General features: G+C 39.4%; 1 protein-coding gene across 3 annotated transcripts in view; it reads right to left on the reverse strand.

The window, feature by feature from the left end:
- RFX3 (regulatory factor X3) overlaps window positions 1-20,519 on the reverse strand; it is a 444,526-nt gene that overhangs the window by 338,759 nt on the left and 85,248 nt on the right. For all 3 annotated transcript variants that reach the window (XM_059142828.1, XM_059142827.1, XM_059142829.1), the window contains one exon: window positions 2,707-2,819. The gene's annotated coding sequence lies outside the window, so the exon portion shown is untranslated. The remainder of the gene's footprint in view (window positions 1-2,706; window positions 2,820-20,519) is intronic.

Below are 20,519 nucleotides of genomic sequence, written 5' to 3' on the forward strand. Positions count from 1 at the left end.
ATCAGTTAGCCTCTGTTATTAGCCATTCCAGTGCTGGCATAATGGTCACATACACAGAGAAGTCCCAGTAGCAGGAGGGAGGCTATTCTCAGGCCCAGCATGGCCCCGACTCACCGAGGCTGATCTTGCTCCTGCCAGTGCCAAGCATCCCAGCCCCCCAGCAATGGAGACCAATGCTAAGTTCTGATATGGCATAACCTTCAAGGACACCCACCAGCTAGGCGATCAACTGACCACTCTAAGGCACTTCTGTTCTGCAAGGAGCAGCAGCAATTCACCTTGGCTGGCTGGAATCAAAAGACATTTCAGGCGTGGGTTTGCCTTGTCAGTCCATAGGATCTAAGCACCATAATTCAAGGGCCTACAGGATATTTGACCCACTGACATGGGATCTTGCACAACATCACATAGGCTTAAGACCATGAAGGAGATATTACAGTCAACACGTGACTGTGGGATCCACTGGTTTGATGATACCGCACCACCCATAGGTTGCCAGTCTAGGGTGATGGGGGAGCCTTTAGAAAGTGTCATGGAGGCACCTGCTTGAAGCTGAGACTCTACAACAATAGGGGGCTTATGCTATGTTCCCAATAGGTAGAATATATGGGTCTGGGACACAAGAACAGGAAGTAGGAGTATCTTTGTTCACCATTCCTCTGAGTGACCAACTTGTAGAATTTGTGCTTCACATCACACTACAACTCGAAACAATGCAGGTCTTGATGTTCTGACCCCCAGAGGCAGACATGTTCTATCAAAAGATACAACAAGAATCCCATTCAACTTTCAATTAAAGCTACTGCTGTCCCTTTAGTGTCCTCATGATGAGAAGAAAGTAGCGTAGAGGGAAAGGAGTCACCATCCTGACATGGCTGGTTGACTGCGAGCATCAGCAGGAGGCAGGGCAACTGCTTCACCATGAGGGCAGAAAGAGTATCTTTGGTACCCAGGAAGTACCCTGGGGAATCTCTTGGTATACTGCATTGCCCATTTCGACAATGACTGGGTGAGTGTAACAGCCATGGCCTAAAAATATCATGGTCCCACGGGGCTCAGACCCGTAAGAGATGAGGGTATGGGTCACCCCATCATATAAGCCACTTAGACCAGCAGAAATGTTGGCCAAGACTAAGTGAAATCTACAATAAATATTAGAGTAAGGATACAGCAAAAAAAACTTAATAAAATATGTAAGTGGAATCAAGCAGCACAGGAATTAGACTTAAGACAGTATGTGACCCAGGATTCCTTGTCCAGGACTAAGGAATTCGTTACCTCAGTTGCGGGTAATAATGACTACTAATGGCTTTCAGTTGAATTTTTACCTGTGAATTGCCCTAGCTAAAAGAGTTGCCTTGCCCAAGGTCACATCTATTCCTGGGGCACAGTCCCTATCTAATGAGGGGTGATAAAGGAGTTCATGGACTCAGGCCCTTTGCCTTAAGGAGGGACAGATCTGAAGGTTCATCCCAGCTCCAGAGCTCCCAGGCTCTTTGCTGAAACTTCAGGATAGTTCTGCTCCTACTTTGACTCAAACTGCTTCCTGTCCCAGCCATGTAAGGGGACTCACCAATGAAATCACTGCACACAACACAGATCTCTTTCTTAGAATCCGTTTCTCAGGGACAGCTAATTCAAAAAGCAAAAACCATGTGAGATACTATCTCTAACCATGAGAATAATAGTCTAGTAGAAACTTTCACGATATTGGGAAAATTGGGTTATGACAGTTGTAAAATATTTGCTCCCACTTTTATAAAACAAATGTGTATAAATAAATGTAAATATATCCTGAGAAGGAGCATAACATCGTGAGATATTAACAGTAGCTATCGTCAAGATGTTTTTCTGTATTTTTAATAATCAATACTAGACATGTTTATTTTAAGCAGATAAAGTGAAATACTTGGGGATAATATATGTAGAAAAATAGATGCATATATAAAACAGAAATTCATAGAGACAAGAAACAAGATAATTACTCTCTATCCCAGAAGACTCTTGATTTAAGAATGGGAAACCATCTCTTCCCTAATTCATCCACTGCCTCTACTGAAGTTGCCAGGTGAGGCAGACAGACTGGAAACTCACCCACAGGAGTGCAATTTCTCCGTCCCACGGTCACTCTATATGTAGCCTTTGGAGGAACTGCCAGATTGTTTATCAAAGTGGCTGCACCATTTTACGTTCAGTACTCATAAGTCACATTATTTTTCTACCCTCGGTTCAAGCACGTTTCTCTTTGGGTCTGAATATTCTGCCACATACAGATTAGTTATTTCTCTTAGATGGGTCTGCGCAGGTTCCAACCAAGTGAAAGGCTAGAGAAAGTCTTTGCTTCCCAAGGCACCATCCATGTGCTGGGAACGAGTCAAATATGCTGGTTTTTCTTCAAGACTCACACTCAGCTCTTAGAGCATTTCCCTCGCTGTTCCCACCCAGCCAGGTTGGGTGTGCTCATTAGCCAACCCACTCCAGAATCACTACATCAAAAGTGGGAGCTTTTCTCATTGGCTTGCTTATCTCCATGATCTTCTCAAAGAAAAGAACCTCGTTATTATCCACTCGATTGCTTTACCTTGCATAGGGAGCCAAATATCAATAAAAACCAGAAACTGTGAAAATTGTTAGCCAGGGCAAGGTTGTTTTGCTTGCTATTAAAAAAATTATGCTACTTAAATTTTATAAGCAGGTGATCCTTACTTTTCTTTTCTCCTCTCCCAAAGCTGGATCATCCCCAAATTTGTTAGGAAATTCGCCATATACTGTGGTTGACCATCAAGTTCAATCCCCGGGTTCTCAGCAGCAATTCTCACCTGATAAAAGGAAGCATACAATTCTCAAAACCATTTTTCTGGTACAAAAATTTAAGTGGGGGAAATTATGATTTATTCAAGTGGCAAGAAGGAGCACAATGGTCACAATGTCTTCAACAGTTTCACAGAAAATGCAGAAAAACAGTTTCAAGTGGGTGTTCTTTGATCAACTCTAAATAAAAACCAAATGAATCTCATCAAAATATATTTTCTGTGAAGATTTTTTTTGAGGACACTAATCAAGTGGAGTTCAAGAGCAACATGGCTGCATTTAATGAGATTTCAAACTCCACTAATTTGAAGTGGTGTGGTTATAAAACATTAATAAAGCCTGTACGTATATAGTTTGATATAATTTATATCTTTTCCAATCATGAAAAATAATCAAGCGTTACATAATTCAAAGCTGACAGGATGCATACAGTATAAACTGTGTTTTTTCTATTTTCTTTAGGGGGTGACAGATGAGCTGCTGAACAGACCCACCATCTTTCATCGGATTTATTGAAACTTAGCGTTGGCCTCTACAGATTGGAAATAAGTGAGGTTTCCAGGAATATAGCATTCATATTAATGTAACTACCCTGTGTCTAGCTTTCCAGTGTCCTGTCTTCTTAGAAGGAGAAATCCTTAATCTCTTAGAGACATGGATACTGTGTACTATGTACTATGTTTGTATGTACTATGTACCATGATGTTAATATGTTACATATTATATATTCCTTAGCCACTAGATAAAGTCCTGACTGAACATCAGACTTACTTGGAAAATTATTTATAAGCTATAACTGGTCATGAGTATTATAGAAATAATATTTTTCAGTCATTTCTGAATACATAATATTTTTACTTAGCTCAGATTTCAGAAGATACAAAAGGTTACGCTATGATAAAATTTCTCTCCCACTCCTATCTGCTAACCACCCAGCTCTTTGCTATAGAGGCAAAACCAGTATTATCAGCTTTTTGTGCAGCTTTCCAGAGATATTTCATGCATATATAAGCAAATAGGTACATTCATCCTTCTTTTTAGCAGCACTAGTGGCAAATGATACACACTCTCAGATTTTTCACTTAAAGTATCTTGAAGATCAGCCCGTATCCGTACATAAAGTTCCTGATTCTCTTTTTGCAAACACATTGTATATTATGGTATGTGTGGGCCATAAATTTAGTCTACCTGGAAAGCTTTTAAAAATACGTGTTCCTGGGCCCGCCCATAGGACTATAGAACCAGAATCCAGGGGCTAAGTTTGGGGAAGATGTATTTTTAATCAGCTCCCCAGGTAACTGTTACCCATTCAGCCCCATATCTTCCTGCAGATTGGTTCTGGGGAATTATCATTTTAGGTTATCTATTCTGAATATCACTATTTCCAGCTCAGCTTTTCATTGGGGCTAAAAAGCAGAGGTTTTATTTTCTGAAAAGAGCCCAACTCATCATTAGGACGTTTCTGATTGAAAGGAGGTATATACTGCTTATTTCTAGATTTATAGAACCTTTAAAGCAGGAGGAAAAAAAAAAAAGACTCCTATAGATTGCTGCCAGTAAAGTTACCAATTGATTTGTCCCCTATCACTCTCAGCTGAAATGATTCTCTGTGAGTTTCAACTTTTCCTCTGTTTTACCTAACTCCCCTCAGCAGCTCTGCTTTCCCTCTACTCAGCAGCTCTCAGGGGGAGCTGAGGCATCAGAATAATGACAACCACAGTACAGGCTCTGATCAAGTCCCCAGGAGAAGTGTACCTACCTCACCTGTGGATAAAGACTGATTTTAATTCTCCAAGAAGGCCATGAAAATCTCCTGGGTCATCCCTATATTCATTCGGTCAAGGGTAAATGATTTATTTTTTATCAAACAGAAGAATCAAAGGCAAATGATAGCACTTCTGTATCTTCTCTTCTCCCTCTCACTCGTATATAACATGTTTCCCCCCTCCTAGTTGCTTGTGTACAAGATCATCTATCATCCAATGGTTTCTCATTACATTTGTATTAAAACTCCTCTTCCAATCCTCTCCTAAACTGAACCTTTCATTTTTTTAATGTTTGCTTCCTTTCTGGTTCACTCAGGTTTATTATCAGTGGGAAGGCTTCAGGGAAATGGTCCATCCCCTGAATTTGCCTGGGGGTCTTGCAAGTAGCTTTAGAGCCCCTACTATAAGTGATACTTTGTTTCCATTTCAGTAATTTGAAAAAACAAATAGATCAATTGTTTTAAACAGCTAAAATAAAAGATATGGTGTTCCTTACTGCTTTGGATTCTCAGCATCTTAATCAATGGTAGTGATCTTGGAGATGGATTTTATGAAAGCAGGAAAGGAACTAACATGTATCGATTGCATTCTACATAGATTATTTAAACTAATGATATAAGGTGTATTCATATGTCCCCATTTTATAGATGAAGAGTTTAAGACTCAAAGAGGTGAAGTAATTTACCCAAATCCCACATCTGGTGAGCGGCATTGCTAAGGCTGGAAACTAGTTCTGATTCCAAAAATGATGCTGCTTCTACTAAATCATGTTTACTATCTAGACAAATTATATAATTTAGAGGCACATTTGCTAGAAGAAAATAGTAAACATATTTAGATAAAACCTATTCGATATTTCATTATGAATCCCCAAACTGGATAATTGAGGTGATTCAATTTCCTAGACAAGCATTTCTGTGGCTGAATGGATAATTATTGAACCTATTGTGCTATCAGATCATTCAGATCACGTGCTATTGAAGAGAGCCGTTATTCTAAATATAGTACTATACGTAAATTGCGCATTGAGTTTAGTTAGAATAGTTTTAGCTCTGAGTGTAGCAGCTCCTTGAGCAAGGCTCCAAATGGAAAAGTGTTTGCACTCATGCATTGTTCTATACTAAATCTACTCAAACCTTAAAAGTGGATATATGGATTTAAATATTGGCTTTAAACATGGATCACTGACACACACTAATGCTTCTATGGCAACATCACATCGAGAAAGATCAACCTCAATAAGACCTTTTTTTAATCTAAAAACAACAACAAAACACACACACACACACATAAAAATTTGTTTTAAGGACATTGCTTATCTGTTTTGAACCTCTCTGGGTTGTGAAAATTTCTGCCCGTTTTCTCAGGAAAGCAGAATCTTTCCCTGTTGCTTTTTGCTTTTGTGTCACTGGTGGAAACCAAGTCACAAGGCTGCCCCAAGTCTGAGGATAGAAAATATTTTGCAGAAGTGGGCAAGTGGGTGTGAATTGAGTAGCCCAGCGACTGAGTTTGCCAGAAGGCCCAGGAACTGTACTTGGCTGGGAGAAGGGACTTGAATTAATTATTGGGTGCTACGAGAGTGCTATCTTAGGTAAATTCCATATAGTACAAAGTGCCTGCTTTGCTTATTAATGACCTTTAGCTCAGATTTTCCCTAAGTCTTATCCTTGGAATAAGATTCAGCGAGATTCTCTCAAGGTTCTATGACCACAACTTAATAAGGTCAAATTAGAATTGACTTACTATCTTGTTAAAATATATTCATACATTAAGTTATAAGCAATTTCTCTCTGTCTCGAAACCCCTGTTGCCAGTGTATGCCTCAACACAGTTATTGCTCTTTTTTTATTTTCTTTCCTTTTCTTTCAGATCATAAATGCTATATTTTGTATGAAATTATAGCATGCCAGACTCCCTGACTCTAATTTCTCTTTATTCCAATTCCCTCAAAGAATATAAATCCTAGACATGATTTTATTATCATTTGAGATTAAAGTCATAGGACTTCTTCATCGATCCTTTCCTTCCAACTATTTTTATTTTTTGACATTTAAATTATTTTTTAATTTATTTAAGTAATATGTGCGTATAGTTTATGAAATCAAATAGTCCTAAAATTTTGTAACAAAAATAGTGGCTCCATGCCTCACCTCTCTCTTCCTTAGGGGTCCTAGTCTCATATTTAAACATCTCCTGATCTGTAAATAATATCTTTATCTTGCCCCCTTTTCTTCAACTTTTATTTTTATGTTATAAAATTTTATAAAATTTTTATTTTATGTCATAAAATTTCAAACATATTTAAAGATTTATTTATTTGTTTTAGGGGGGAGACAGAGGGACAGAGGGAGGGGGAGAGAGAATGCTAAGCAGACTCCACTCTGAGCGCAGAGCCCAACACCAGGCTCAATCTCACAACCCTGGGATCATGACCTGAACTGAAATCAAGAGTGAGACACTTAACCAGTTGATCCACCCAGGCGCCCCCCAAAATTTTAAACATATTTAACAATAACAAATACAATTAACCCTCATGAACCCATCATTCAAACTTAACAATAGTCAACTCACAATCATTCTTTTGGCTTTTAAATCTCTTTCTGTTCTATGGGATTATTTTTCCATTTACTTTTTTTTCATTGAAGTATAATAGAGATCTAGAAAAGTACAAGTGTCAAAGTGTGCTGCTCACTGCATTTTCACAAAGGGAACACACCCGCTAATCCAGTACTCAGATCAAGAAGCAAAAAATCAGCAGCCCCCAGAGCCACTCCCTCCTTAGAGTCCCTCACTCATGCTTCTTTCCATTTGAGAACCTCCAAGAGTCACTCCCCTGATGGCACGGATTCATTTCCTCTGTGTTTGTACATCACATAAATGCAGTCATACGGTGTGGACATTTTTTTTTTTTTTAAGATTTTATTTATTTATTTGACAGAGAGAGATCACAAGCAGGCAGAGAGGCAGGCAGAGAGAGAGGAAGGGAAGCAGACCCCCTGCTGAGCAGAGAGCCTGATGCTTGACTCGACCCCAGGACCCTGAGATCATGACCTGAGCTGAAGGTAGTGGCTTAACCCACTGAGCCACCCAGGCGCCCACGGTGTGGACATTTTTTGTGCTACTTCCGCTCCTTACTCTATTTCTGGTATCCATCCTGTTGGGTGTTGTAAGTTTTCTTTCTCATTACTGTTTAGTGTCACCTTATGTAAATATCCTACTATAGACGGGCATTTCAGTAAGTTCTGCCTTTTTTTCTTTTAAGATTTTATTTGTTTATTTATTTATTTAAGAGAGAGAGAGAGAGAGCATGCACGTGTGCAAGAGCATAAGTGAGGGGGGATGGGCAGATGGAAAGAGAGAAGCAGACTCCCCGCTGAGCAGGGAGCCCAACAGGGGTTGATCCCAGGACCCCGGGATCACCACCAGAGCCAACGGCAGATACTCAACTGACTAAGCCACCCAGGCGCCCCAATAAGTTCTGCTTTTTAGCTATTTCAAATAGCATGGCTTTGAACACACTGAAAAATGCTTTTGCTGACCACATGCTTGTGTTTTTGTTGGGTATACTCCTAGGAGTGGAAATTGCTGGGTTATAGAATACAGCATACTTTCAAAACGTTGTCCGAAGTTGATTATCTCAATATATATTCCCACCAGCGGTATAGGGAGTCCCAATAGTTCCACATCCTTGACAGCCTTTTATTTTCTTTTATTTATGCCATTCTGGTGCCACTGTAGTGATACCTTATTATGGTTTAATTTGATATTTTTTCTCTGTAGACTAATGAAGTTCAACACCTTTTCATATGTGTATTGGTCATTTGGGTATCTTCTATGAAGTGTCTGGTCAAGTCTTTAGTCAATTTTCCTCTTGACTTGTAGAAATTCTTTAGGTGTTTTGAATGAGTCCCTTTTCAGACATACGTATAGACAGTATCTCTTCCTACCATTCCGGTTTTCTTTTCAAGCACATAATGGTATCGTTTGATAAATGGGAGTTTTATTTTATTTTAAGATTTTATTTATTTCAGAGAGAGAGCACCAGCAGGGAGGGAGAGGGAGAAGCAGGCTCCCTGCTAAGCAGGGAGCCCAACATGGAGCTTGATCCCTGAGATCGTGATCAGAACCAAAGGCAGACGCTTAACCCATTGAGCCACCCAGGCCCCCAGGAAGTTTTAAATTTTAAAACAGTACCATTATCCATTAAAAATTTTTTTGGCTGGTGTTTTCTATGTGCTGTTTAAGAAATCTTTGCCTACCTCAATGTCCTAAATATGTTCCCCTATATTTAATTCTAAATGCTCTACTGTGTTACCTTTCATGTTTGGAGCAGCAATCTATACGGAATTTTGTTAATCATATGAGGTAGATATATGTGTATATACATTTTGTGTATATACATTTTGCGTGTGTATACACATTTTGATATTGATCCAGCACCATTTATTGAAAACTCTTTTGTTTTTCCACCCCATTGAAGTATTGTATTTGTCATAAGTCAGCTGACCACATGTGAATCTTTCTGGAATCCCCTCTTTTCTGTAGGTTTGTGCTTACTCAAATACCACAATTTTAGGGGCACCTGGGTGGCTCAGTTGTTAAGTAGCTGCCTTCGGCTCAGGTCATGATACTGGGGTTCTGGGGTCCTGGGATCGAGCCTTGCATCGGGCTCTCTGCTCAGTGGGAAGCCTGCTTCTCCCTCTCCTGCTCTCACTGCTTGTGTTCCCTCTCTCACTGTGTCTCTCTCTGTCAAATAAATAAATAATATCTTAAAAAAAAAATCCTACAATTTTAGTCGCGGTAACTTTATAATAGATACTGGCACTTACAGTGTAAGCCCTCCAGCTTTCTCCTTTTTTTTTTTTTTTTTAAAGATTTTATTTATTTATTTGACAGAGAAAGAGAGAGAGAGGGATCACAAGTAGGCAGAGAGGAAGGGAAGCAGGCTCCATGAGAGCAGAGAGCACCATGTGGGGCTCGATCCCAGGACCCTGAGCCAAAGGCAGAGGCTTTAACCCACTGAGCCACCCAGGTGCCCCAAGCTTTGTCTTTCTTAAAGACTGTCTTAAACCTTTTTTTTTTTTTTTTTTGGTTCACAGCATTTCCATATCAACTTTAGAATGAACTGTTCAATTGTTTGAAAAACAACAATAATCTGCTGGCATTTTTATTGGATTGAATTGTGTATAGAGATTAATTTGAGGATACTGGACCACTGTAAAAGACAGAGTATTCTGATCCATGAATATGATAAGTTATCATCATTTATTTAGGTCTCATTTTGTTTCTTTAAAAATGTTGTGCATTTTTTTAGTGTTCCTGTTTTGTACATCTTCATTAGATTTATTCCTAGGTATTGGGTATTTTTGATACTATTATACATTATATACTTTAAAATTTTTAAATTTTTCTCTGTATGTGGCTGGTATACAGAAAAACAAATGAAATTCGAATATTGGCTCTGAATTCAGCAATCTTGTTAAATTTACTGATGATTTAGATTCTTTCAGATTTTTCTAGATACACAATCATATTGTCTGCAAATAATGATAGATTTCTTTCTTTCCATCCTTTTTATACTTTCTTTTCCCCCACTTACTTGCTTCGCTAGGAGTGCTGGTATAATGTTGAATGGAAACGGTGTTAGCAGGCATCCTTATCTTCTTCCCAGTTTCACGGGAAAAGTTTTCAGTATTTCATGAGTATCATATGAGTGATAGGTTTTTATAGATTTTTTCTTTTTCTTTTTTTATTAAATGATATCAGATAAAGGGCTAGTATCCACAATCTATAAAGCACTTATCAAACTCAACACCCAAAGAACAAATAATCCAATCAAGAAATGGGCAGAAGACATGAGCAGACATTTCAGCAAAGAAGACATCCAGATGGACAACAGACACATGAAAACGTGCTCCACATCATTCTGCATCAGGGAAATATAAATCAAAACCACAGTGAGATACCACCTCACCCCAGTCAGAATGGCTAAAATTAACAAGTCAAGAAACGACAGGTGTTGGTGAGGATGCGGAGAATGGGGAACCCTCCTACACTGTTGGTGGGAATGCAAGCTGGTGAAGCCACTCTGGAAAATAGCATGGAGGTTCCTCAAAAAGTTGAAAATAGAGCTATCCTATGGCCCAGGAATCACACTACTAGGTATTTACCCTAAATATACAAATGTAGTGATCTGAAGGGGCACGTGCACCTGAATGTTTATAGCAGCAACATCCACAATAGCCAAACTATGCGAAGAACCTAGATGTCAATCAACAGATGAATGGATAAAGAAGATGTGGTATATATACAGAATGGAATACTATACAGCCATCAAAACCCACAAAATCTTGCCATTTGCAACGACGTGGATGGAACTAGAGGGTATTATACTAAGCGAAATAAGTCAATCAGAGAAAGACAATTATCATATGATCTCTCTGATATGAGGAATTTGGGGGCAGGGTCGGGGGTTTTGGGGGGAAGGAAGGAAAAATGAAACAAGACGGAACTGGGAGGGAGACAAACCATGAGAGGTTTTTACAGATTTTTAAAATCACATTAAAGATTCTCCTATTCTCAGTTTGCCGAGATTTATTTTTTAAATCTCGTATCCTAAATACTTCTACCTAGATTAGAGGTCAGCAAACCAGAAGCTGATTGCCTCTTTTTTTATAAAGTTTTATTGGAATGCAGTTACGCTCACTCATTTCTGCATCGTAACTTCTCTTGCTCTACAACATCAGTGTTGAACAGCTGCAGCACAGGTCCATATGTCCTTCAAGCTTAAAATATTAAGAACCTGGCTCTTTAAGAAAACGCTTGCCAATCTCTGATCTAGATGATCATAAACTTTTTCTCCCTTTTCTATTAATAGAGAAAACCACTGATAAACTGGAACAACAAACCAGTCTTGCCTATGGGGGAACATCCCATGTGGTGATAGTTACCCCTTTTATAATCTGCTAGGTTGGATTTGCTCATTTTTATGTATTTATTGTCTCCTTTTAAACTGCCTCATTTGCTTTCTAAATTCTGCTGCCTCTTACCTTCTTTTCCACCTTTATCTGGACTTTCTCTTTCCTTTTTCCCATTGTTCTTATCTTGCTCAATTTAGATTCTATTCTAACGAGTCTCTTCTAAGTGTGACTGTGTCCCTGAAGGCTTATGGCTTCTGGTTTGAGAGTCTTGGCGCCACCAGTAGGTACTCACTAGAAGGTTCTCAGGGACACCTTTGGCCTTCCCTCAGTTTTCTCCTTCATAATTCACAGATGGTGATGGATCTAAAGCTATGAGTTCTTTGTCGACACCTGTTCATCTTTTAGGTTCACGGGAATACTTTATCCCCTAATTTACTTGTAGATGCTGTACTTGTATTTTTACTTTTGTTACCCTATTTGTTCTTTCTATTTTATTCTAATTTGGGGAGATTCACTGCTAACACAGCAGCCTAGAATCCTGCTTTATTTCTAAATCAAGTAAAGGCATATTCTTTGTCATGCAGCGATGTAAGGTACTCATGTATGACTAAAGCTTTTAAATCACTTATTTAGCATTGAGTAATTTTAAAAATCCCACACAGGCTAAAGGGACAGGTGGTTCAGTTATGTGCTGACCAGAAGTTTAAGCCCACACCCTGCAACAGGACTGGGATGTGTGCAGTAGAGAATCAGCTTTATCCAAAGAGAGTTCTGGCCTTTGCCTTGGCTATTGGGAGATCTCGAGGTCCCTGGAATAACCTGCCTGACAGGAGTGTTTCTTTCCTTGAGAGAGTTTGCTTCTGAAGAGTCTAACAGTGTGATACATGATAGGGGTTTTGGAACTTGCCCTACCCATGTTCAAACTTCTGGAAGAACTAGAGAATAAATGTATTAGCCAGGACCTCCAGGAATGACCAGAGCCTGAATGTCAACCACATGGGATCAAGCCTCAGTACAGGTTCCAGACACCAAAAGCTCAGATGGTTGGCAAGAGTCAGACGGTTGGCATATTGTCACAAATGTGGATCACCCAGGAGAACGACGTGTCCCTGAGGCTGATGGAAGGTTCATGTCTGGGACCCTCCCGGACCATGCCCTGTACATCTCTCCCTTTGGCTGACTTTGATTTGGTTTTGGTAGTGGCTTGTTGGTCTTGTTTATTTTCTCTATAATAAAATTTAATCCTAATTATAGGGCTTTCCAGAATTCTGAGTCATTCTGGTGAATTATCGAAATTAAGGGGGTAGCAGGAGTCACTGACTTTGTAGACAGTTGGCCAGAAGTGAGGATGTTTGAGGAACCCCAAGCTTGTGGTGGGTACCTACACTGAGGGCATTTTTGTGGAGGACCATGCCTTTTTCCTGGGAAGTTTGGCCCAGCTTCCAGGTAGGCGGTATCATGGCTTTTGATGAAAACGTTTGGGCATCCGTGTATTATACAAATAAACACAAATTCATTGCGGGGTAAGACTAATTAGGAAAGTGTATGCTAAAAGGGCATATTATAGGGAATACAAATATTCAACAATGAGAAAGCATTAAAAACACATAAAGGAATTAAGGCAGTATTTGTTGCCAGTTTGATAGCATTATTGCTATTACTCTAGAATGCTTGACTCTTTCCTGCCAGTGAGTCCTACAGGGTTCAAGATTCATCTCTTACAACGAGGATCAATAGGAAAAATGGGAATCAAATGACAACCCGCTACTACTCTAATGCAGATCTGAGGGAAGTACAAGGGTCCCTGGGTCTCTAACTATATAGCTGCTTTGGAAAAGGACAAGGAAGAAGCAGATAACCAGGGACACAGCCCTTGTCTAGCTCCCCTTCACATGTGGAGAAAAGCAAGCACAAAGTACACAGGTAAAAGAATGCATATCCTGTGGCCATGCATTTTAAGTTACACTCAACCCACCCACTAGGAATGATGACCAGCCTTTTTCTTGGTCCACTGAGTTATGTTTTCTTCTGAGTAGAGTTCTCTTTTCTCTCTTGGGCAAGTGTGGTAGGCCATGCCAGACTTACTCTACCCAAAACTCAAGTAGGTTCAATGATACAGTAAGAGCTATGATATAGAAGCATAGGCTCTGGGATTATCTTGCAGGAAACTACAGTACCTTCTACCCAGCCCAAGTCATATAAGAGACAACAACCAATGGGTCTATGTCCACCAGCCAGGAAGATTTTGTACTTCATTTTGGGCCATGGTGACCACTAAATTTCCGGTATCCCCTCCATGAGAGGCAACAGATTGTACTAGAGAAGCATGTCTACCAATTTGCATTCTTCATCAACTATAATTTTACACTTGATCTCATACAGTTTTGCAGGTTAGGTAATTTACAGAGTGAAAGTCAATTTAGACTAAGTCCAAGTTGTCAACATCATCAGGATTTGAATGTAGAAAGTGTGCTCTGGTCTAGAGCTGTGGGTTGTTACTAATCAGGTTGGTGATTATGGGTATGGACTTTTGACTACAAGATTTTCAGGACAGACATTCTCCTTGCTCTGATAAACTGCACATGATACGTGGTTTGTCTGCAAGAATGTTTTGCTCTTCAGTTTAGGGTTATTTTCTGCGACCTTAAAGGAATAGGGATATGTACATGGGTAGAAAGGCAGAATATGGAAAGCAGGGAGATCACTCAGCGATAAGGTGGTAATATACGATCTTTATCAGAACTCTCCTAATAATTTGTTAAATGTGATATTCTAGGATTCGGTCCACTTAACTGGGGGATGTAAACTCTTTCTGGGTGGAGGGAAGAAGCTAAGGTCCTCCACGCAGTGAGCAGTCCTAAACCCTCACTTTCCTCTGAATCACACCCACGCTCATTTCCTCCATTTCCCCGGGAGCGTCATCTGTCATCCCAGAAAGAAGAATGAGATGCTAAAGACACCCACTCAGTTTGTCACTCTGACCTTTGGTCATATTACTCAGCTTTATTAGGATTTTGTTGATTAACAGGTATGTTTCTAGGCTGCTGGTATAAGATTAGGCACTATTTCTACTGGTTTTCCACTCTGCTGAGCGTCTTTATGTGTTCTAATAATTTCAACTGAGTTAGGAGAGATTAACAACCATGGTAGGTTCGCCCTCAATACTTCCAGAGAGAACTGTTTCCTTACTTCTTTGGGAAGAAAACTTTTCTGTTAATTGGCATCTTTAATTACAAGAAAGTTATTCCCTGTGTTGAGTTAGTTTCCAAAACTTCCCTCCAGAACAATGTGTAGTAGATGTACTTCCTTTCCCAGAGGACTAGATTTAAACATATAAAGACAGCTATCTACTCTTTTTTTCCCAGGCATTATAAATATATTCAATAACTTCATATGTTCCTTCATACACTTCTAGGATGTAACATTCCACAGACATCAACTAGGCAACTTCACGTCAATAAAAGGACGTAACTGAGGCCCTGACCAGCAGATGAAGGGAAGCTCCATTCTAAATGCCAATTAATGAAAGTAGAAGGAATGACAGAATGAGGGAGACATCGTTTCAGAACCTCTAGTTAATGTCAATTTAGATAAAGTTCATCAGGGTTAAAATCCTTAGTTAAATTGTTGATGGAAGCTTGGACATTCACTGGGTGTCAAATGAATACCACACAGAGTACTTCCTAACTACAAGAGGTTAAATAAAATTGCGTAGAGAGGGTTCAGACCACAATCACTTCCAGTGAAAGTCAATTTTTAGCAATTTCAGCAATTAATGGTAGACGAACTAGAAGTAACGTATCTTCTGATGTGATACAAAGCATGAGGTATACAACGTCGCCTATGGGAGTCTGTCCATGGTGTTTCCCTTGAATCTAAACAATTAAAATCATTATACACAGGGGAAAAACCAAAAGAGAATGTAACCAGGGAAGTCTAAAATCGTGGAATATTCTGGAGCTCAACTGGTTTTTCATCTTCAACAATCATAGAAAAAAGACTATTCTAGATTAAAAGAGACAGAATGGGTATATATATATATATATATGTATGTATATATATACATAGATGTATATATATCTCAAACATATGCACGAAGGTGTTAACAGTGTCAATCACCGAATGGTTGGATGTGACATTCTTTCCTTTTCCTTTGTATTTTCTATTTTTCTACAATGAATATTGCATAGTCTTTCTATAATAATAAGGCATTTAAAAACATTTATGGTCAACCTGGCTAAGTGATTTCCTCAATCCATATGAGATTTTTTCCAGATCCTGCCATACTGGTCATTCTCCCCTGGTTGAGCAACTCTTTGCTATTATTGTCTTCACATAGGATACCCATCATTTGGCAATATGCCTCAGATGTGATTTTACTCCTACAAAGTGGAACCTCTGATCTGACCACTACTATTGAGGCAACTGAAGACTATGTTGCCTTTCTGGAAACTCAGTCACATTGTTGACAGTGTAAATAGTCTGTAGACTATAACACAAATTAATGATTTAGAATAGACTATGTAGAACAGAAATTGTACTATCGAGAATAGAGATTTAGGACATGGACTCTGGAGGTTTGGGGAAAATTACTTAATCTCACTAAGGCTGTGTTTTCTCATCTGTAAAGTGAAAGAAATACTAGAACCTGTTTCATGGGGCTGTTTTGGGGGCTAAGTGAGACAGCATAGTGAAAGAGTTGAGTGCAGTGCTTGGTTCACAATACATAATAAATAAATAAATAGGACCTATTATCATAATTATTATTGTGGTTTGTAAAATCTCAGCATGAAGGTTGCTAAGGATCATTAAGACTCCCTCCAATATTTCAAAATTACTTTGATCAAAAGTGATGCATTTGACCTACTGAAAATATCTTCTCATAAAAAAATACAAAATAAGTAATAAATAAATAATTTTCTTCATCTGGCCATAAGTATACCACCTGTATTTGTTTTCCTTATACTATGAAGTCCTCTATTAACTCACCAACATTGGATCCTTTGAATGTTTAGGACCAGTGGGGCCCCAAAAGCACCCATTTGAATGGAGTAATCCTAGGAATTCTGGGTAATACAGTTTAGGGGACTTTCATGTGTACCGATATTCTATGAGATGCCCAGAATTTTAAAAAAATGTTTATTTATTTGTTTTAGAGAGAGAGAGAGCAAGAGGAGTGGCAGAGGAAGAGAGTATCTCAAGCAGATTCAGCACTAAGCATGGATCCTGACGTGGGACTCTATCTAATGACCCTACAATCACCACCTGAGCTGAAATCAAGGGTCAGATGCTTAACTGGCTGAACTACCCAAGTGCCCCATGAGAATACCTAGAATTTAATGAATCCCCTGGATGACTGAATGCTCTGAGCTCTTTTGTGCCATACAGTCTCCTCCGTGTGCAGGTAATATACTCAACAACTCGTTAACAGAATCACAAAACTTAAAAAATCTCAGAATTTTTGAGAGCATCCATTAAAATCCAGAATTAGATGCCATGGCCATCTGTGTGAGACGTAAAGCGATGGAGAATCTTAAGTGTTAAAATAACTGATGCCCCTGAAAACCCAAAACAATTAGCCCAGAACAGGAAAAAAAAAAAAAAGAGAGAGAAATGGAATTACTTTAAAGTAAAACATTCTCTTGGAGTTTTACATTATTTTAGTGATCTAAATGAAATGGCTAATTTTACTATATATTAATTAGGATCTGTTCCACTGCAAATTAAAGAAATTCAAGGGATTTTAAATAATAATGGCATGTATTGGTTCATGTAACTGGAGTTCTAGAAGTACAGCAGATTTCAGGGTTGGCTTAATCCGGCAGGTTTAAGAATTTAAACTCGTTAACAGAATCACAAAACTTAAAAAATCCCCTGTTCCAGGGGTGATTCTCTGGGTTCTGTCCTCCCTTTTCTGTTGCCTTCATGATATGGTTGGTTATAGCTTTAAAACCTGCTCATCACCTCTTCAAAAGTTTATTATTTCAAGGTCAGAAAACATTTTTCAGAGATTCCCAACAAGTTCCCCTTGACCTTACTGGCCACTACAGTCGTCTTAGCCCCTCCCCGTTCCTGAGCCAATCATTAACAAGGGTTGTGGGAAGTGGGATCCCTTCTGAAACACATGGCTTCAGGTAAGGGAAATATGTATGGGTGAATGAATAAAAAGTGGGGCATTCTTGACAAAAGGGTAGGTAATCAACAAGGAGTAATTATTAACATTGGAGGTTGGATGAAGCAGGGTATTTTATTTTCAGAAAATTAGATTTTCTTACAAAACTTGGCTTTTAAACAATTATGAAGGAAAAGAATCCAAACCTTTCCCCATCTGCTTTTCCCCTTTGCTAAAATGACAATAGTAATTCTGAGTGGGAATGACAATATTGTTATGTGTCTTATCCCCATCAGGTTTTAGAATTCCCAGTGGTTCTGAACACTTTCAACATGTGTGCCATTTGGAAAAACCTAGGTAGTACTCCTTCCCTTGATTTTTAGAACATGGGATTTTTAAAAAAAATGAAGATGCAAATGTGTATGTAGTAATCCAGACTTCGGGGTGTTGTTATATAACAGCCATTTGATGTTTGACAAGTTTCTGACACTCTTTAATGAGCTTGTTTATATCTTTAATCTTAGAAATAAATTTATCAAGTGCAAATCTAGCACCAAGTACGATAAATTCATTATTTTCTCCTTGAAGAGTGGAGCGGCATCTCAACTCAGCAAGCCCCTTCTTAATTTTCTAAAAGTGAAAACATACCTATATGCCCTAATGATTTCTGCCTCAGTACATTCTCCTCTGCCTTTCATTTTTGTTAACCAAATTAATTATCATTTTCTTATTATTAGGGACTTCTAGGCTGTTGTTTGTGGGGGAAAAGTCTTAGGAAAGCCATTTTGTGCTGCTGAATCACAATTTCCTTTTTGGGTCATCAGGTTCCATGAATCACTCATTCACTCAGTGAGGATCTAACGATTGATCATGGTGGTGGGAATTTAAAGAGAAAAAGAAAAGGACTTGGTCCTGGCTTTCAAGGAGTTCATAGGAAAGTAGGGCATAGGCTATACATAGATGATCTAAGTCACCTTAAATCCAGAAAGGAAGGGACGAGTTTTCTTGGAGACCATGGTATTTGCGCTCCGTAGGGAAGGATGGGTGGACATCAGCCAGGAAGAGGCAGGTGGGAGAGGAGGTGAGGACACTCCGTGACAGAAGACTACGAGATCATAGGCATGAGGTAAGGACACCGCTAAGTACCAAGGGGAAATCATAAACAATTCATGGAATTAAAGAAAAAAGTGTGAAGCAGGGAGTAGGAAAAGACAAGGCTGGCCAGGAACCAGACGGTGTTGAGAGATGTTCTTCCCTGTAAGGTGATGAGGATTCATTGAAAGATGTTATTTAAGGGTTCGACTGAAATGTCAGCCTTGCTCTAGTATCTTATTCTAACCTTCTTTAATTCCACTTGTGGATTTTATCTTTATCATTTAAAACAATCTGAAGGAAGGTCAAAAATTATGGCTGATCCCATAATTTTTGACCTTCCCAACCTCACGACCCCTGCATCGTTGTTAGTGTGGTGCTTGGATGTGGATTGCATCCAAGCTTCTTTCTCTTATTCGAACGAACCAAAATAGTTGTGAAACATTTTTGTGTCAAGGAAACACATAGTGAATTAGTCAAGGGTTTGTCAAAGGAGTTGAGCAAAACCCCCACCATTACCCTTGATTATGCCACCCGCCTTTCAATTTTCTTTCCATTTTCGTAAGGTTAACTGTTCCCCCAGGTACACAAACTTCAGAACTAGCAGAGTACTCTGTTGCCTTTGCACTCTCTGAGACATACAAAATTCTGGGTATTAGAACCAATTTTCTTCCTCCTCCTCCCTCCTCTCCCTGTACTTAGAAAAGTCTCCTATTAAGATGCAAATTCTAGAAGTGGGATTCATTAAGCTATTATCAGAGAATGGCAGCATGAATTCGCTGACTCGGAGATGCCCAGTCACAAGGGAAATGTGTTTGCTGTCCAGGGTCAAGTGGCCAGAGGTGAAGGGAGACTTGAAGTCCGAGAAGGAAGGACCCAGCCCCAGCTCTGCCTTTTCATTGCAAGAGGGCCATTTGCAGCCACTCTGGCTTTTCTAGTAATGCAATCCATGTCAAGAAATGCCTAATACTTCTTAACAAAATAATAGGAGGCTTTATTATTCAAAAGTGTAAATTCAAAACCATTAAATAGAAGCACATTTCTTTGATTTGACTACAGACAATATCATCTCAAAAATAACAAAATGCTTGCCTTGTTGATGTGCTAAACTTTCCTGGGTGACCTGGTAGGAAAAGTATGTGCAGCTATGATGGGGAAACTGAGTTCAACTTGGAGGCCCTGTTTTCTTCATCCTCACTTACAGGATGCGTGTTTGTTCACCCCCCACCCCCAACCCACCATGACTCCTACACTGTTGAATGAACAGATAAGAGATTCCATAAGTCCTGGCAAAGAGCGGGACACAGTTCTCTCAGAATTCCCTAGGAAGAGAGGTAGACTCACTAAAGAACATCAAGACTGTCCTACATGGAGGTCTGAAGAAAGAGAGAAAAGGGTAGGGAGCTATTTATAAGATAGGGAGGGGAAAAACATGAGAGGAGACGTCTCCTCATGACAGCTTAAGCCCACAGAAGCTTTCCAGTAGGCTGTGTGAAAGAACCGGTAAGCCAGCAAGAACTCCTGTGACCCCTAGTCTTCTCATTGTCCTGCAAGACTGGCTTCATGGATGTGCAACCGGTGTAGGCTTCATTCTTAACCCACACTTGTGTTTCATGAGCGGACTGACAATGGAGCATGAGTGGAGGAAGTGTTAGAAATATACCTGCACACGTGAACTCCACCCTTCTCTGCCACCCCACCCATGGCTACCGCTCAGGATGCCTCCTGAGCACAGAATTCCTCTGGACCTACCATGAGTGCGGATTTACTGCGATTCAAAGTGAGGACATGTAAACTTGTTACAACCATGTCTGAGTG

Source organism: Mustela lutreola, chromosome 12 (genome assembly GCF_030435805.1).
Source record: "Mustela lutreola isolate mMusLut2 chromosome 12, mMusLut2.pri, whole genome shotgun sequence".
NCBI lineage: Eukaryota > Metazoa > Chordata > Mammalia > Carnivora > Mustelidae > Mustela > Mustela lutreola.